At 41.1% G+C, this 18,180-nt stretch overlaps 1 protein-coding gene across 6 annotated transcripts in view; it reads right to left on the bottom strand.

Moving 5' to 3' along the window:
* The window catches only part of SYNE2 (spectrin repeat containing nuclear envelope protein 2), a 287,326-nt gene extending 269,696 nt beyond the window's left edge, over positions 1-17,630 (bottom strand). For all 6 annotated transcript variants that reach the window (XM_053673375.1, XM_053673368.1, XM_053673369.1 and 3 more), the window contains exon 1: positions 17,426-17,630. The gene's annotated coding sequence lies outside the window, so the exon portion shown is untranslated. The remainder of the gene's footprint in view (positions 1-17,425) is intronic.
* Between the last annotated feature and the right edge of the window lie 550 nt (positions 17,631-18,180).

Here is an 18,180-nt window from a genome sequence, read left to right as displayed (position 1 = left end):
CTACCCCCCAAAAATGAAATTGGGATTCTTTAAAAATAAAAAAAAAAACTTGAAAGGATTCTTTCCATTCATGTGATTATGAAGATCAAAATTAATTTGGATGGTCCTAGCCCAGTTACTAGGTTGGTTGAAGCATCATCCCTTACACCAGAAGATTTCAAGTTCGGTTGCAGATCAAGGCACATACCTAGGGCGCAGGTAGATCCCCAGTCAGGGCCCACATGGGAGGCAACTGATTGATGTTTCTCTCTCACATTGGTGCTTCTCTCTTTCTCTCCCTTTCTCTCTAAAATCAGTAAACATATACTCAGGACTTTTTTTTTAAGAGCACATTTTTGTAAAAGTAAATTTAGATAAACCATCTCTGAGGACCGTCTACTAGAATGTTAACATCATGCCTTCTGCACTAACCAAATTTCTTTAGACACTTTTTCCCCTTGACATTTTTATCTTCTGTGTCATTAAATCAATTTTATATGGCAAGACACGCAAGAAAAAGGAGAATTTCAGACCAATTGTTGTAATATTAATTTTGACTAAACAAATACAGAAAGTTAAAATAAAAAAAATACAGCTTGTTTTCAAAATGTTTACATGTTGCTAATTCTTCCAGTAAGATTTTTGTTTTCACTTTGGGATTAAAGTCCAAAGTTTTTGTTTCTTAAAAAAGCAGTTACGGCAAATGGGCTCAAAATATTTTCAGCCTCTAAAAATAAACATCATTCTTTTGGAAAACAACCCTAACTTTAAAGTTCTCTATTCCCAAGACAGAAGAGACTAATTAATTAATCAGCAATTTGTGAGAGAAGAGCAGCTCAAGCAGGTTACAGAAATTCTGCCAGGAATCCCTTAGTCTGTCCTCCACCTGTAATTTCCAGCAAATTACAGTATTGTGTTAGCTCTCCACAACAAAAGAGGCCTACAGGGCAGGGAGGGTGGGGGAAAGGCAGCGGAGAGGTGGAGGGTGGGACAGCCACTGAGGGATGTTCTAATGGGGGAGGGGATGGGGGCTGGAGGCCATGCTCCAGCAAAAGGCAACCTCTAGTACTAAAGTATTTTTAAATTTTTATGTCCTTTTGTACAACAAAAAGGTTTAAACTCATAGGCACAAACAACAGTGTGGTGTTTGTGGGGGGGAGGGGAAGGTAGAAAAGGACATGGGGATAAACAGTAATGGAAAAAATACAATAAAAAGTAAAATTAAATTTTTTTACAAAGTAAATTTAAAAATTGAAATGAACAAAGTTTGGATGCTTTGGAGGATGGCTATCTAATAGATGAAAGTCATTTGCAAGTAAAAAGAAAGAAGGAAGTAAATAAGCCAGGAAAGCAGAACGAATAGGAAGATTACACTTTCCGAGCCAAGGAAAGATTTAACCGTCCTAATCCTGGTGCTTAAAGTCCTTGAAAGAATGACCCTGACAGAAAGAGACACAAGTAGCCAACAAAAGACCAAGCGGCTTAACATGTATCTCTGTCAAGTCACTGTTCCCTGGAGGAAAAAAGTGGGGAAGAGCCGAAAATCATGAACAACCCGGATGGTTTACACAAAGTTCTGGAAAGGAACTTCCTGAGCAATGGCCTGAGTCCTCCCAGTCACTTTATAGTTTCCGTTCTATTCTGTGGCCCACCCACAGCTCACTGAGGAAGCAAGGATGCCATCTGTTACCCAGCTTGATTTGGTGAAGGTAAAAAAAAAAAATGAGGATTTTATAATTTCCCACACAGGCTTTCCTCCCACATTTTAGAATACAATGAAGTCAACCTCTTCACCTGCATAACCATCTAAATATGGGAAAATTAAATCAGTCTTTACCATCAAGAAGGTAAAGACTGTCTAATCCATTCATAGCTACAGTCACAGGCAATATGAACACTCAGATAATTCCACTGGTGTATTTCACATCAGTCCGATCAGAGATACTGAAATTCCCCTTTCAAATGTGAACAGATACGTGTAGCTCCAATAATACTGAAAAGGGAAAACTATAATAGGTTTTATATGGCTTCTTAAGTACACATATTAATGAGTACTTATTTATTAAACAACAGTTTCCAAGCCAATACAGAATAAACTTAAAAATAAATTTAAAAAAAGACAACCAACCTGATAGAAAAATAAGCAAAAGATATGAACAGGTGAGTCTAGAAGGGAACATAAAAAAAACCCACTAAATATCCATAAATACATGAATAAACAAACTGTACCACAGTCACACAATAAAATATTAAATAGTGAGAATGAATGAATCTGCCCTGGCTGGGTAGCTCAGCCAGTTACAGCGTCATCCCCAACATGCCAAGATTGCAGGTCTGATCCTCAGTCAGGGCACAAGAAACAACCAATAAACAACATGTTTCTCTCTCTCTCTCTCCCCCTTCTCTCTCCTCCCTCCCCCTCTCTCTCCCACTCTCTCTAAAGTCAAGAAATTAAAAAAAAAATTAAGAAAATGAATGAATCAGAATTATATATAGCAATACGATGCATCTCACGAATACAAAATTTAAGGGAAAAAAAGCAACTTGCCGAGGAATGGGTACAGAATGATGTCAATTACACACAACCTTTAAAATACTGCTGAGGCCCAGGCTGCCTGGACCCAGTGTTCATGGTCAGTATCCATCATGTGCAGCGTCATCAGTTGCCCAAAGACTTTGAAAATTACCCTTAACATTCATACTCAACAAAACTGTAAAGAAATGCCTGAGAATGATGAACACCAAATTAATCAGCTATCTCTGAGGAGGAAGAAAGGGTCACATTATGTTACAAATATTTTATGTTTTTTAATTTTTATTTTAGAGAGGGAAAGGGAGGAAGAATGCGGGAGAGAGAAACGTCAATGTGAGAAACATCAATTGGTTGCCTCTCGGAAGCACCCCAACCTGGGACCAAACCCACAACCTAGGCATGTGCCCCAACCAGGCATTGAACCAGTTAAGTTTAGGTTTACGGGAGGACACTCAGCCAACTGAGCCACACATGGCAGGGTGAACTGTTTTGTTTTTTTTTAATATATTTTATTGATTATGCTATTACAGTTGTCCATTCCCTATACTATTCTTAACCTCCCCCTGTCTATTTTGTACCTACCATTTATGCTTCTTATTCCCTGTACATTTTCCCCCATTCTCCCCTCTCCCCCTCCCCACTGATAACCCTCCATGTGATCTCCATTTCTGAGATTCTGTTCCTGTTCTAATTGTTTGCTTAGTTTGTATTTTGTTTTGTTTTGTTTTGGGTTTAGTTGTTGATAGTTGTGAGTTTGTTTTATTTTACTGTTCATATTTTTTAAAGATTTTATTTATTTATTTTTAGAGAGAGGGGAAGGATGGAGAAAGAGAGGAAGAGAAACATCAGTGTGTGGTTGCCTCTCATGCACCCCTTGCTGGGGACCTGGCCTGCAACCCAGGCACGTGCCCTGACTAGGAATCAAACCACCACCCTTTGGTTCTCAGGCCCGTGCTCAATCCACTGATTATTGTTCATATTTTTGATCATCTTCTATTTCTTAGAGAAGTCTCTTTAACATTTCATAGAGTAAGGGCTTGGTGATGATGAACTCCTTTAACTTGACCTTATGTGGGAAGCACTTTATCTGCCCTTCCACTCTAAATGATAGCTTTGCTGGATAGAGTAATTTTGGATATGACCCTGGACCTGTGAATTAAGATGATTTGGGCATCCTTCAGTCTAAAATCCTGAACCGAATTCAGTATGATGGATGTTGAACTCTGGCCTCTACTAACTACCCACCGCTGCTGTCACTGTTCAAGGTGCAACTCCTCTGTGAGCCCAGACTCACCGGCTCACTGGGGATAGCTCAAGCACCCCAGAAACGGCCTTTAATCCCATCAACCCCTCTCTTTTGTGATGACGGCAGACCTTTGAGAGTCAGCTTGTTAGGTTTAAGCAAGAGGATCGATAGATATCACAAAAAGTGGGCTGTTCAATTGATCCAAGACAAAACACTTGTTTCAGTTGTGCTTACAGGTTATTTTATACAATCACGATGCCCCTGAGGTGGGGAACCTTGAGACCATTAGCATTAGTGATTTATCCAAGAGAATAAAACTGTCTGGGACAAATCCAGGATTAGAATTTATAATTGGGCCCTGGCTGGTATGGCTCAGTAGATTGAGTGCCTGCCTATGGGCTGAAAGGTTGCAGGTTCTATTCCTGGTCAGGGCACATGCCAGGGCTGAAGGCCAGGTCCCCCACTGGGAGAGTGCGAGAGGCCCCATCAGTGTTTCTCCCAGGCACTAATGTTTCTCTCAGCCCTCTCCCCTCTAAAATAAATAAAATCTTTCTTTAAAGAATTTATAACTGGTGTCTTATAAATGATACTGAACTTACTCAACTTTTTATCTCGCCTATTAGTAACCATTGTTTCTTACACCCTGAACATCTCATCTTAAAAAGTCCTGTTCTACTCCCTACAATGCAACTTTATTTATTTAATCATTGACCAAGAACTGCACAGTGTACAAAGCAAATAAACTAACAAATCCTTCGATCACTCCGTAAATCATTGTGGATTTTAATCTGTAAATCACAGATCCGGTACATAAAATTTAGTTTTAAAATGTGCTAACTGCCTGGCTAGCTCAGTCAGTAGAGCATGGGACTCTTAAAATGTGCTATGATTTAAAATAAAAAATAAAGCCCTAGCTGGTGTAGCTCAGTGGATTGAGCGTGGGCCTGTGAACCAAACAAGTGTGGTTCGATTCCCAGTTGGCACATGCCTGGGTTGCAGGCCAGTCCTAGCAGGGGACACACAAGAGGCAACCATACATTGATGTTTCTCTCCCTCTCTCCTTTCCTTCCCCCTCTAAAGATAAATAAATTTTAAAATAATAAAAATAAAATAAAATAAATTATGCATGGTGTCAGATGGGCACTAGACTTATCATGGTATTCCCTTCATAAGTTATATAAATGTCTAATCACTATGTTGTACATCTGAAACTAATACAATATTGTATAGCAACTGTAATTGAAAATTAAAAATTTTTAAAAATTTTATTTAGTTATTTTTCAAGTACAGTTTTTTGTCTATTTCTCCCATCCCAGCCCCCCCAGTGCTCCCACCTCCCTCCCATTTCCACCCCCCTTAGTTCTCGTCCCTGTATCCTTCATATTTGTTCCTCCAAATCCCTCCCCCTTTTTCCCCCTTAAATTCCCTTCCCTCTCCCCTCTGGTCACTGTCCCCTTGTTCTCTATTTCAGTGTCTTTGTTTTTATTCTGCTTGCTTGTTTGTTTTGTTGTTTAGCTTCCTGTTAAAGGTGAGATCATATGGTATTTGTCTTTCAACGCCTGGCCTATTTCACTCAGCATAATGAAAATTAAATTTAAAAAAATAAAAGCATAAAAATTTTTTAATAAAATTAAATTTAAAAATAAATGACATCTCTAACCACTCAGATTATGGTTTTCATACTGTAAGTTTAAGGAAATTGCTCTAAGGGAATTTTTTTTTAATTCAAATCTCAAAATTAGAGTGCCTTTCTGTCCTTTTTAAGTTTGTGTTCCTCTTTAATTCTTTATTTCCAAAGAACCATCCATTACTGTGCACCTGTATTGATGATCAACATTAAGTTATAACTAAATGCTTAGCACCCAGTCTTACCTAACCATTAAATCTTAGCATTCTGACTGGTAGGTGGGAAAGTAGTTGGGGGGGTGCGTGGAGGTGGGGGGAACAGCTGAAAAATTAACTGGAAGCTGTTTTTTCTAGGGTGCCAGCCAGCAGTGCAACTCTTTATCAGATACTCAACTGTTAAAAAGTTGCTGAATCAAGCTACAGAAATAGAGCGGGTGTCTCCAAAAAACAGATTTGATTTCTGAAATAGCAGAACTCTGTGAAATCATCCCCTCCCCTAGCCTTCCCTAGTGACTTGCTAGAGAGCTTGCAAACTAGTTTGTACTGCATTTCTAAAGATGGCATAAGTTTCTCACCTGAAGAGAAACAACCAAGATTATTTGTTTCTGAGTTTTCCCTGAAGATACATATTTGCCAATTCTGTGGGTACAAGTTTAAGATCTGATACAAGATCACATCGCCTCATGGAAAGAACAGAACAGAATGCACTTCTGTATATACTAAGTATTGTCTGTTGTTACAACACATATAGTGACCCCATTAGACATTTCTCTGGAGTTTGTAAGAGATTTTATTTACTTATTTTTGGGCAGAGGAGAAGGGACGGAGAAAGGGAGGGAGATGTTGGAGAGAATCAGCATGTCCGCTACTGGGAACCTGGCCTGCAACCCAGGCATGTCTCCTGACTGGGAATCAAACCAGTGACATCTGGTTTGCAGGACAATGCTCAACCTACTGAGCCACACTAGTCAGGGTTTGTCTGGATTAAAAATATATATATTTCTGTCTACTCCTGAGATTCGACCTATCTTCTAGCTCATTAAAATAGTTAAAAATTAAGCCCTAGCTGGTGTAGCTCAGTGGATTGAGCGAGGGCCTGCAAACCAGACAATCGCGGTTCGATTCCCAGTCAGGGCACATGCCTGGGTTGCAGACCAGTTCCCTGCAGGCCAGTTCCCAGCAGGGGACGCACGAAAGGCAACCATACATTGATGTTTCTCTCCCTCTCTCCTTCCCCCCTTCCCCTCTAAAGATAAATAAAATATTTTTTAAAAATAAATAAAATAAAATAGTTAAAAATTATGTACCTTCCCTTGAAGACAAACTTCCAAAAACAAGATTAATCCTTCTGACCACTTAACTTCCAATAACACAGATTACAAGATTCTTAAATTTTCTTTTCATGGAATTTCAGACTATAGTTTTGAGATTTCTAAGAAATAATTTTCCCTTCTCTCAAAGCTTTCCTCCTAGAAATATTGTCCCCAGCCCCCAAAACACAAACTAACATAAAACACTGAAAAAGAAACACAACCAAAACTGACTTCTCCCCATCCCTGTATGATTAGAACACTCCCCCCACCAATGTCTCACCCATATCATAGTATTTTCCTGAAAAAACACCAAACCAGACCCACTCAAGGGTCTTGAGAAGTAGGGCCACTAAGACAAAACAAATCTCATATAAATCCTTTAGTTGAAACTCCTCCAACTTATTTGGTTACAAAGAGTACCGACCCGATTTGTGTCTGATTAAAAAACTTTATCTCAATATTTGTACATTCCTTCTGACCATATACAGTGCAATAAAAGTGAAATTATCAATGATGTCTTCTTGATTTAACTTGAAAGTAATAACAGGTAAATTCTCCAAATTTGTAGGTTGTCCATTTGATAATAATGACAAAACAGTAATAAGAATAATTAATATTTATTTAGTACTTAATTTGTGCCACATATTTTACGTGTACCATCTCTTTAATCCTCACAAGTCTATAAGATAGACATTATCCACCCCATTCAGGGAAACACAGAAGTTACATTTAACTTGCCCAAGACCAAACTGCAAGTTACTGGCAAGACCTGCTTGAACAGAAGTATGCAGGCTCCACATTCCACGTCCTTAAAAGAAACTTCTTACAGGGAAGATCTAACTAATCTGCTCACGGATCCCATGATTCTATAGAGACATTTACCAGAGCACACATCATATGATCACTCAACATAGGAAGTAATTACCAGATTAATACAGTGACCGAACTAAAACGGGCCTATGTTAATTTAAATTCTCTTTTTTTACTCTGGGGAAAAAAAAAAAGCAGATGAAACCTGCTATTTTGCCCACTGTTGAACTGGCAGTTTACTGGTAAACTTGTGTAAGAAATTAACCAACAAAACTGGTTTAACAACACAGAAGACACTCAAGGTCTCTGCGTTCTAACCTGGGTTATGTCCCTGATTTGGGGATTAAGTGCCCAGAAAGGGCACTTAACTGGAGTTACATTTAATATTCATGGGACTTTCACAGCACAGTCTACAAGAACTCCTATTTATGAAGCCTCGATGAATCACCCTGATACCAAATGTCTAGGTAAAGAAGAAAAAGCACAAGCCCTAACTACTTTGCATAATTACTGCATTGCCAAGGCTCCGAGAGTTCACAAACATTCAAACAGGATAAACATAACCATCCACAGTGATTTTTCTCTAGGGACAGCGAATGTAGAAATGGAAAGTGAAAATAACATGAGGAGGAGCTTTTGCTTTTTAAGTATGTATATGGTTGCATGTGTGTTGTTGAACTTCTATAATAATAAAAATAAACTTAAGAAATGCTCATAGTCTTCCAGACTTAATTTTTATCTATACCCACAAGCTTGACCTCAGATTCCACATCTCGTCATCTAACAAAGGGGATAATATTCAGGAGAAAAGCATTCACTCTGCCCCTCTCATCCTCCTCAATTCAATTAAAACAAGGCTCATTTGATAAAGTTTTTACCCACTCCAAATGTTTGCAAATATCCAAACATTTCCCTTTCATTAAAAGCAAGAGAAAAGAAATCTTGAAGGACTTTACCCTTCAGGCAGCACTAAAAGGAAGTAATACTGGAATTTGAGATTGAGTATGAAACTCCCTTGACATTCCTCAGGTACCGAATTCAAGTCACCCCATTAGAGAGACAGTCTGTCTCTCCTCGCAGTGAAGACAATGCCACAGGAGCCTGAATGTGGAAACCTATGAAAAATGCCAGAGAAGCCTGCTGCCTTCAGTGCTCACTCGTTCTCTCTAGCCCTGGCTCTCCTCTCGCTGCAATGAGCTTGAAGAGAAAGATAAAAGTGAGAAGTGCTTTGACACTAAGGTAGATACTTAAATAACATCAGACCACTACTGAGCCTCTATTTCTCTGTCCATAAAAATACTATTTGCTTCCAATAATGATTTGTGAAGATATTTAGCAGAAACCTTGAGAGATAGCAGGTGCACAATAAATGTGAGCCTCCTTCTTTCAGAACTCGGTTTCCAATTGACAGCTACCTGTCTACTGGTCTGTGAGCTCAAAGAACCAGTTAGCCCACCACCACCACCCCCCACTGCCAGACCATCACTTTCTCCTTCCCCTTCTCCCTCTGTCAAGTAATGGCACCAACAGTCTTTGACACCTGATTTAGAATTCTCTCTCCCACCACCTTTTAATGCCTTCTGACTCCAGTCTCGTCATTCACCTGGATTTCTGAAAACACTCTTGTATTTGAATTCCCTGGTTCTGCAACACATCTTCCAGAACATTACCATGAAACAGAGTTCACACCGAGCACCTGCTGTGGTTCCCCAGTGACAAGAAGGGAAGAGTCAAATACTTTTGTGTGCAAAACTCCCCAAGATTTAACCACAAAGCCTGCACTTCCGTTGCACTTCTTTCATTTGGTATCATAGTGGAGTGTTTCGTTTATAGGACTATCTCCCCCAATTCCTGAAGAACAGGGAACCCGTCTGGTTGATTTCTGATCGCCCTAAACACCTGCCACGTAGCCCCTGTTCCCCACACCTGAATTGAATGTAATAACTAGCATTTGTTCCTGTGTTCTATAGTGTTCACCTGTAGGTACTGTACTGTCTGTTATCTGCACTTACTATCTCAGCAATACTCACAACACTGCTATAAGGTAGGTGGTTTTTTTGGCCTCTGTTTCAACAGATGAGGAAACTCAGTCAGGTTATGTGATTTGCCCAAGTGATACAGCAAGTATATGGTAGAGCCAGAATTTGAACCGAGCTCAGTCTGACTTCAAAGCATGTTCTTAACCATTACACTACACTACACACATTTCTAAAACTCACTTGTTTCTTTTAACACTGAAACACATGGGAGTATTACTCAAGATCAAGGCCCCAGTAAATTATATTCTCCTATCGGCCCACGGAAGCCATTCTGGTTCCTCTTTAGTCTACGGGCATAAACAAGCAAGTCCACATTCTCCCAGACTCTCTTATTTTTCTCCTTTCTTACCCCCCAGCCCCACCCCTCTGGAAAACAGACCAGAAACAAAATGATTTGCAATAAAATCTTTCCCTTTTGTGCTACACACATTAAGTTTATAAGGCTTAACAGGCACATAGAACCTGAAAGAATATGTTGGATCATTTCAAAACATTCTTCCCTGCTCAAACCTGATGTCAGCAGCAGTTGCTAAGAAAACACACAGCCAACTGCAAGACAACACAATGACTCAGAGAGGAGCGAGTGCACCTCCAAGTTTCAGAAGCCATCACCAACAGTCTTGTAATCAAATCATCAACCCGTGGTTAGAAGCATTTGGGAGGTTCCTTTCATTAGGCTCGGAAGGTAATCTAGTCAGCTCTGGTCTAAACACTATTTATAAAATTAATTGTTACCCAACTGGGTTGCATGCAGCTTGCTACAATGAAAAAAAATGCAAAGACTACAAAGGTAACAGACTCGCTTTGAAATACAGGTCTATTAACAGAGAAATAATTCTTTGTGTCATCAAATGTGTGACTATAGAGGATATTCAAACAAGAGAATGCTAGTAACCTTTTTTTAAAATATGGAAGTGTGAATAATAAAACACACCTTTAACTCTTTTATAAACAGAGTTTATAAGTCATTCCTCTTTAAAAGTTTTTTTCTGGATATCTACCTCAAAATTTTGAACCAAAAGCTCTAGCATGCCTCAGTCTAGCAAACAATCTCATCATGCATGGCTATAACCTATCATAGGACTAAGATGCATTTGAGCTGTGGGCTGTTGGGTTGTTTTTTTTTAATTATTTCTTTTGGAGGCATGGGAACAGTCTTGAGCAGCCTTATTATATATTTTTTTATTTTTCAATTACAGTTGACATTCAATATTATATTAGTTTCAGGTAGACAGCATACTGGTTAGACACTTTTATGAGTTACAGAGTGATTCCCCCTGTAAGTCTCGTCCCCACCTGGCACCGTACACAGTTATTACAGTATTACTGACTGCAGTCCCCACACTCTATTTTACATCCCTGACTATTCAGTAACTGCCAATTTGTACTTCTTAATCCCTTCATCTCCTCAGCCCCGAAGCCCTCTGCAACCATCAGTTTATCTCTCTGAGTTGTTTTCTGCTTTGTTTAGTTTTTTTAGATTCCACATATAGGTAAAATCATATAGTATTTACCTTTCTCTGACTTATTTCAGCTTTACTTCCTCTATTACAATGCACATAAGGTAAAACTTACTTTAAAGTAATTAGCATTTTAAAAATTATAATTAGCTGACATCTATTGTATGACCCATTAATCAATGTGTCAGACCAAATGCGTCACAACCAAAAATGGACTCTTCAGTCCTAATACAATCATTTCTTCCTCAGGATATCGTAACTTGTACTCCAGAGCCAGGGTGGGAGAAAACAGGTAGTCTGTCTGTGCAGATTAACTCTGACCCCTCCCTCTGAACATGAACTCTCTGACAGCCTGAGCTCTAACTAACTAATCTCTAACACTGATGAAAAGAATATGTGTAGAACATTGACTACGATGAGGAGATTTTTTTTTTAAAAAAGATGTCCCTCCCTAAATGTTGATTACCTCTTCTCTCTACTTGAGGCAACATAATTGCTGAAATGAGTAATGGGAATTTTTAATGTATGATTACAATGCAAATTTTTCATGTGTTAAAATTTGCCTAGAAAACTGCAAAACCTTCTTATAACATCTCCTTTCCCCAAAACCTGACTTTCAAATTTAAGTTTCTCTTTCTGGCACAATATTTCAATTTTGTCAGCGTATGGGTGTATATTCTTTCTTACTATTCTGGAATATTATCTGTAAGTATAATGTATATATTGCTATTATAATGATGGCATATATAATATTTTGGTAAAATGTTTTAACTCTTATAGCAAGTATATTTATTTTTAATTAATTTTACACTAATAGAAATACATATATACAAAAGTCCACATTACTGTTTTGTTTTTCTCATCTTTTGTGTAAATAAACTCCAGATAAACTTTTACAATTTATTGTATAACCATGAAAAAGCTATACATGATTCAGTTTCAAATTCATCTCTAGCACCTTTACAGTTCAAACCATTTAAAATCTAATCATTGATGAATGAAATGATATATGTGGAATTTACTTCAAAATAACCCAGCATGCAGGGATAGGTGAGGGTGTAGGTAAAACCAGATCATCAGAACTTGATAAGAATTAATTCTGGGTAATGTTTACATGGAGTTCATTTCACTATTATCTCTACTTTTGAATATATTTGACTTTTTTATAATAAAAATTTTTTAAATCTAATATCCTATTTCTCCACTGTCAGGCATAATTTTACCTATTTGTTTTACCCACATAGCAATTAATGTTTTACATGACATTTCACTGGTGCCAACACGGCTCTTGTAAAATACTGAGGAACAAAGTAAATGGAGTCACTATAGTCAAGCTGCTAAGTTATTAAAATCAAGCAGGCTGAGGTATGAGGAACTGATTCTATTTTGGGGTTAACTAGCCTGGGAACTTCAACTTTTGAACTTTCCAGCCCTGCATTCACGCCTGAATATACATCAAACCTGCAGATAAACCTGCTACTTTATGGGCAGCAGCCGAAAGACTAAGGAAAGAATGTATCTAGACCCTCTGACACCCACTGTCCAAACTATTTGATATCCACTGTCCAGACCAGCCATCGTCTAGAGAGAGTTGCCACCTTGGACCAATCCAGAGGCTAAGGATGCAAGACAGATTCTTCTCACAGATGTACTTTTTACTATAAGAACTCTCAGCTTTTCTTTCTTCTTCAGAACACATCTGGGTTTTTGCCTAGTTGTGTTTATGGTTTGCAAACTCTAAGACCCTTGAATAAATCTTTATCATTTATTTCTAGCTAAAGCCTCCAGACTCTTTTTTAAGTAGTTCAACAGTATACTGGGGGAAACAGCACATTGATCTATAGTCATAGATTCAAGAATTAGGAAAAGAGCTCAGAAATCATCTAATCCTCTACACTGGTGTTTCACGATCTTGCGTGTGCATCAGAATCCCTTGGAAAGCTTGTTAAACACAGGTTGCTGGACCCCACCCTCAAGGTTTCTGATTCTGTGGGTTGACACCGCTGGTCCTCAGACCACACGTGGAGAACCTCTGCTCTAAGCGTAGGCCCATTGCCCGGTTTGAGTCTCCACTACCATGATCACCAATGACCTCATTAACAGTGCACGTCCTGCTGCTTACGAGCCTTTCTCTTACTAGACAGCTGGCATTCTAAAGCCAAGGGACATAAATTTGCATCGATGTGCCAGGGCCCACATTAACTATTTTCAAAATAAAGTAATTTATTGAATGAATGGGGGATTTTTTACTTATAGCTGAATATTTGTCACGATATTATCATTCATAATAGAGTTACATTACACACTCAGATGGACAGCAGCTACTCACTGATGACAAACAGCAAGCACCAGCAGTACCTCGAAGAAGACAGAAGTCAGCTGGGACCAGAGTACCAAGAAGGCAAATTCTAAAGATCCTAGAACTGCAACAGACCAGTTTTCAATCAATGAACACTAACAAGCAGAAGCTTGAGGCTCACGTTTATCAAATGTCTTACTTTGGCTTGAAGAGCTATAACTGAGTGTTTTTCATCTCAGACACCATCAAAAGAAAGAAATTCTTTCAAACTTATCTTTCCAAGTTTCTCAGCGTGTGGAAAATGTCAGCACAGGCAGGCCGATTCCTTCTCCCAACCCACCTCCCCCGACCTAACTCTGCTCAGAGGGAAGATGAGCACAGCACACTCAGCGGTGCCAAGTTCTCCGAGCCCAGGTGTACTGAGTGCTGTGCTGCCGCACGGGATCCGGAAGTACCTTTCTAACACAGCAATGATCTGCTCAAAGATAGTTCAGTGAATTTTGTGTAAGAAGATAAGCTAAGTTCTGGTTTCTGAATTTCACTACTTCAAGTTTGTTCTAACTTTACAAGTATATATGTGCATATATATACTCATACATATGAATGCGATAACCTCAATATATGTTTTTTATTATCATTAAATAACAGGAGAATAAATATATAACCTGCATAACTGCATGGGTAATTATATGGCTCTATTCATATTACTTAGGTCTCCATAAAAAATAATTGACTGTTCAAACAGAAATAATAATGTAGCGTGGTGTTTATAACAGACAAAAAACAAGATGTATGACAACAGCACAAAGGTCAAAACAAGAGAAATTGAAATACACTATTGCAAGGTTTTCATACTACATGAATGACACAATGCACTTGAAGGTAAACTGGGATAAGCTAAATGGAACCTACAAACCCTAAAGCAACCTCTGAAATAAGGAATACCTAATAAGCCAAAAGAGATAAAACAGATAAAAATTCAAACAAAGAAAAAAGAGGACAAAAGAAACCAAGAACAGGTGAGGAAAACAGAATATAAACAGGAACATTTATACCTAATTATACCAATAATCATTATAAATGGTCTAAACACCCAAATTAAAAGGCAGAGATTGTCAAACTGGATAAAAAAGCAACACCCTTCAAGGAAGTGGAGCGTAATCTCTACTCCTTTGTGTGAGCTGCGCACAGTGACCTTTTTCCTGTAAAGAACAGAAGAGAAGAGGAAAGAGTGGCTTCAGTGGAGAAACCCGACAACCCCTGGGCAGCCAGGTGATCAAGGTAACACAGCAGTAAGTCATGTTGATGTGATGATACTCCTTTGACGTGGGGTGATTAGAATACACATTCTTTTCAGGTGCACATGAAACATTTACCAAAATAAAGAATCCTCTGGATGCCAAAAGAATTCTCAATAAATGTGAAAGGATTCGAGCCATACAGAGTATGCTCTTGGACACAAACAGATTTGTATTAGAAGCCCATAGCTGAAAGATCTCTGCAAAATCTACAAGTATTTGGAAACTAATATACTTTTGTGTGGCTAAAGGCCAATAAATAAAAGAAAAAATTTTAAAGTATTTTGAAATTAATAAAAGTGAAATCACATCTGATCAAAATTTATGAGATGTCAATAAAGCCGTACTTAGGAGGAAATTTACCAGACTAAACATCTACATCAGAAAAAAGGTCACCAATCAATGACCTAAAGAAACTAGAAGAGCAAATTAAACCCAAAGTAGAAAAAAATAAGGATCAGAGTAAAAATCAATCAAATAGATAAATAATAGAGAATTACCAATGAAACCAATGACTAGTTCATTGAGATCAATAAAATTGATAAACTTGTAGCCTAGAATTTCCCCACCTTGGGAGGCTGAAGAGGACCCCATGGGGTAAACTCTGGGGGCGACTGTCAGGTCTGATCTTTCACTTAGCAGGAGCTGGGAAGCCCTGTCATCTGATTTGCATTTTAAAACCTGTGATTGGCTTGGTAATGTTTTTATGTTCTGCCCATCCACCCACTGGACGAATACAGGAATCACAGCTCTCCTGGGCATCACAACTCCAGCACAATATACAGCAGGCACTCAAACATTTATTCGGTGAATGCAAAGCATTTACTGGTACAGAATAAGCATTCCATAAAGGTATTATTTGGCACCTCGGAGCCCAACACAGGGCTGGTATATGATAAAAGCTTGTTTGAGTAAATGAGTGAATTCTGTGTAATTGTTGAAAATCGGTTGTATTTAAAGCATGAGTAATGACAAATGAACCAGTCGTTTTCACCCTTACCCACACTGACTAAGACATGACTCCATTTTTTACCTTTCCATTGAACTTTCACTCAGTTCTCTAAACAGACTGCAATACCTTGCAAACACAATTAGTAATAATGCACTGAAATGCTTGTAAAATGCTTAATTGGGTGACTTATTCACATTATTTTTTTTTAAACAATGTACAAGGCGGAACTCACTCAAACTGGTTTGATTTGGGGTTTTTTCCTATTTTATACGTGTATTTTCTTACTTTACTGTATTTTCCCCACTACCATTTATCCCCCCCCATTCTCTTTTCCACACCACCCCCTCAATCACCACACCATTACAGAATCCCAATAAAGATTATTACTCAAACCTGTGGACAAACTAAATTTCCACTTTTTATTCTGACATATCCAGTGTCTTCACACACACACACACACACACACAAAAACAACTAAATCAGGATTAATTACACCTGTTCCCTTGGTGCGAGAAGGTAGATGAACGGGGTAAGGCCCTTAAGGAGTGAGTCTCAGCAGAGTTTTCCACAAAGAAAACTCAAACAGTCACGCATTCAAGAATAAAAAAACACACCCAGTGTTCCAGCTCATAAAACGTGAACACTCTCTCCTAATGTTGACAGCGTCTCAATGGCAGCGACCCGCGGGGTAAAGGACTGTAATTCCAACCCTAAACGAGTCGAGCCTGTCCTAGCACAACCACATAGTATCTGCACGGTGGACTTCGGCGCTATGGAAACTTTCAGAAAGGCATATGAAAGTTGCCTGAAATCAAACAAACTTTTAAAAAGGAAAGATTGATGCAAAAGTGTTGAGCGGCCAGAAAGAACCTGCTGGGCTTGGCTCGGACTTGCTGGTGCTTGTACGCAGTCGTGCCCGCTGGCGGCTGGCTCAGACGCTGCCTTCCACTAGGGGAGGGACAGATAACTTTCAGACATAACAGGCGTCCACAAAGGCAAATGTTACACAGGACTTCTCAATCTCCATCAAATAAGGTGACTAACATTGTTTCAAGCAGCACTGATTCCTCCCAAGTTCCCCACCCCCCGCTTTTTTTTTTTTAACAGATGAAAAATAACCTAAGCAGGAGAAGGTGTTACCACCAGACCCTCGAGGCAATTTCAGACAACAAAGACCCCAAGCAATCAAAATGGAATTATAATCCGAGCCGTCCGAGTGCCCGGCTCCCTGCACGCCGAGGCTCCCTGAGCGTCCCGGCCCTCGGGTCCCGCGGGTCCCCGCGCCCTCTGCAGCCCCGGGGCGCCCCCGCCGCCGGTCCCCGGTCCCCGGGCGAGCCTCACACCACCCGCGATTTAACAATCTCTGAGCCGCGGCTCCCCGGCTCCAGCTCACGCGGCGTTCAAAATCTTTCCCGCCCAAGCGTGACGCGAGGGACCAAAACAATCGGCGGACCCCGAGCGCTGGGGCCTGGGCCCACAGGGGAGACTGGGGGGGGGGGGTCCGGAACGAGCCCCCTGCGGAGCCCCCTACGCACCCGCTTCCCAGCCCCGCGGACCGGCGGGCTGGGGCCCGGAGGTGACACAAAGAAGCCGGAGAGACGAACGCCACCCGCTGGCGCTCGCTCCGATCCCTAAGCGCCCCGCCCGCTGACAAGTTTGCGGTGCCCTCCACGCACCCCGCTCCCCCCACCCCCGCAAAGTTTCCCGTGGCCGGGCTTGGACCCCGGCGACCGGTCGGCTCCCGCCTCCCGCGGCCCGCGGCCCCCGCCCCCGGCTCCGGGACCGTCCTCCCCTCGCCCCCGCCCCTTCCCCTCCCTGCCCCGGTCCCTCCCTCCCCTCCCGAGCCCGCTCGCCCCGGGGCCGCGCTCACCCGCTGCCGTCCCCGCGCGGGCGCGGGCTGGGCCAGCCCAGACTAGCGCCCCTCCAGCCTCGCTCTCTCGATCGCCCCTTTCGCTCGGTCTCCCGCTCGCTTTTTCGGTCTGGTGGACGGCTCGGGGCACGGCGGAGCGCGCGCGGCTCCTCAGTGCTCGGAAAGCTGCAAACCACGCCCCGCAGCTTCCCCGCCCGCCGTGGGCCGCCGAGTCCCGCGCTAGCAGCTCGGCGGCTCCGGCCGAGCCCGCCCGCGAACGCCGGGGGCGGAGCACCCGCCTCCCCCTCGGGCCCCGCGGCAGCCCAGGGCTGGCAACTTTATTTCCCTGTTTTGGAACCTAGAGACGGCGTGAGCCCGAGGCTCACTCGGAATGCAGGTTAACGACCGGGCGGAAGGGGCGTGGGGTCAGGGGGAGTGCCCCGAGCCAACTCTAGCTTTTCTGGATAACTTAAACGAGGAATTTTTGTAATACTCCTGGACTTCTGGGTCTTGAAGGTAGGGTGGCGGTAGTAAGAGCAGACCTTGGCATCAGCGACCAGACCTTAATTGTTTGTGGACCCTTTGTAAAATGAGGAATTTGGATTAGATGCTTTTAAGGATCTGGATCAGTAATTCCGATAGCACGGTCCAGACTTCAAGGGTCACCTGGAGGGAAGGGGAGGCGCTTGTTAACATGTATTCTGGGTCCTTCTCCCCCACTGGACGCTGGGGAGCGGGAAAGAGCCTCAAGCTTATGACGCGATATACAAATTCCA

This window comes from Artibeus jamaicensis, unplaced genomic scaffold (genome assembly GCF_021234435.1).
Source record: "Artibeus jamaicensis isolate MK-2021 breed Jamaican fruit bat unplaced genomic scaffold, CSHL_Jam_final contig_851, whole genome shotgun sequence".
NCBI classification, from domain to species: domain Eukaryota; kingdom Metazoa; phylum Chordata; class Mammalia; order Chiroptera; family Phyllostomidae; genus Artibeus; species Artibeus jamaicensis.
This window is presented reverse-complemented; position numbering and strand designations above follow the sequence as displayed.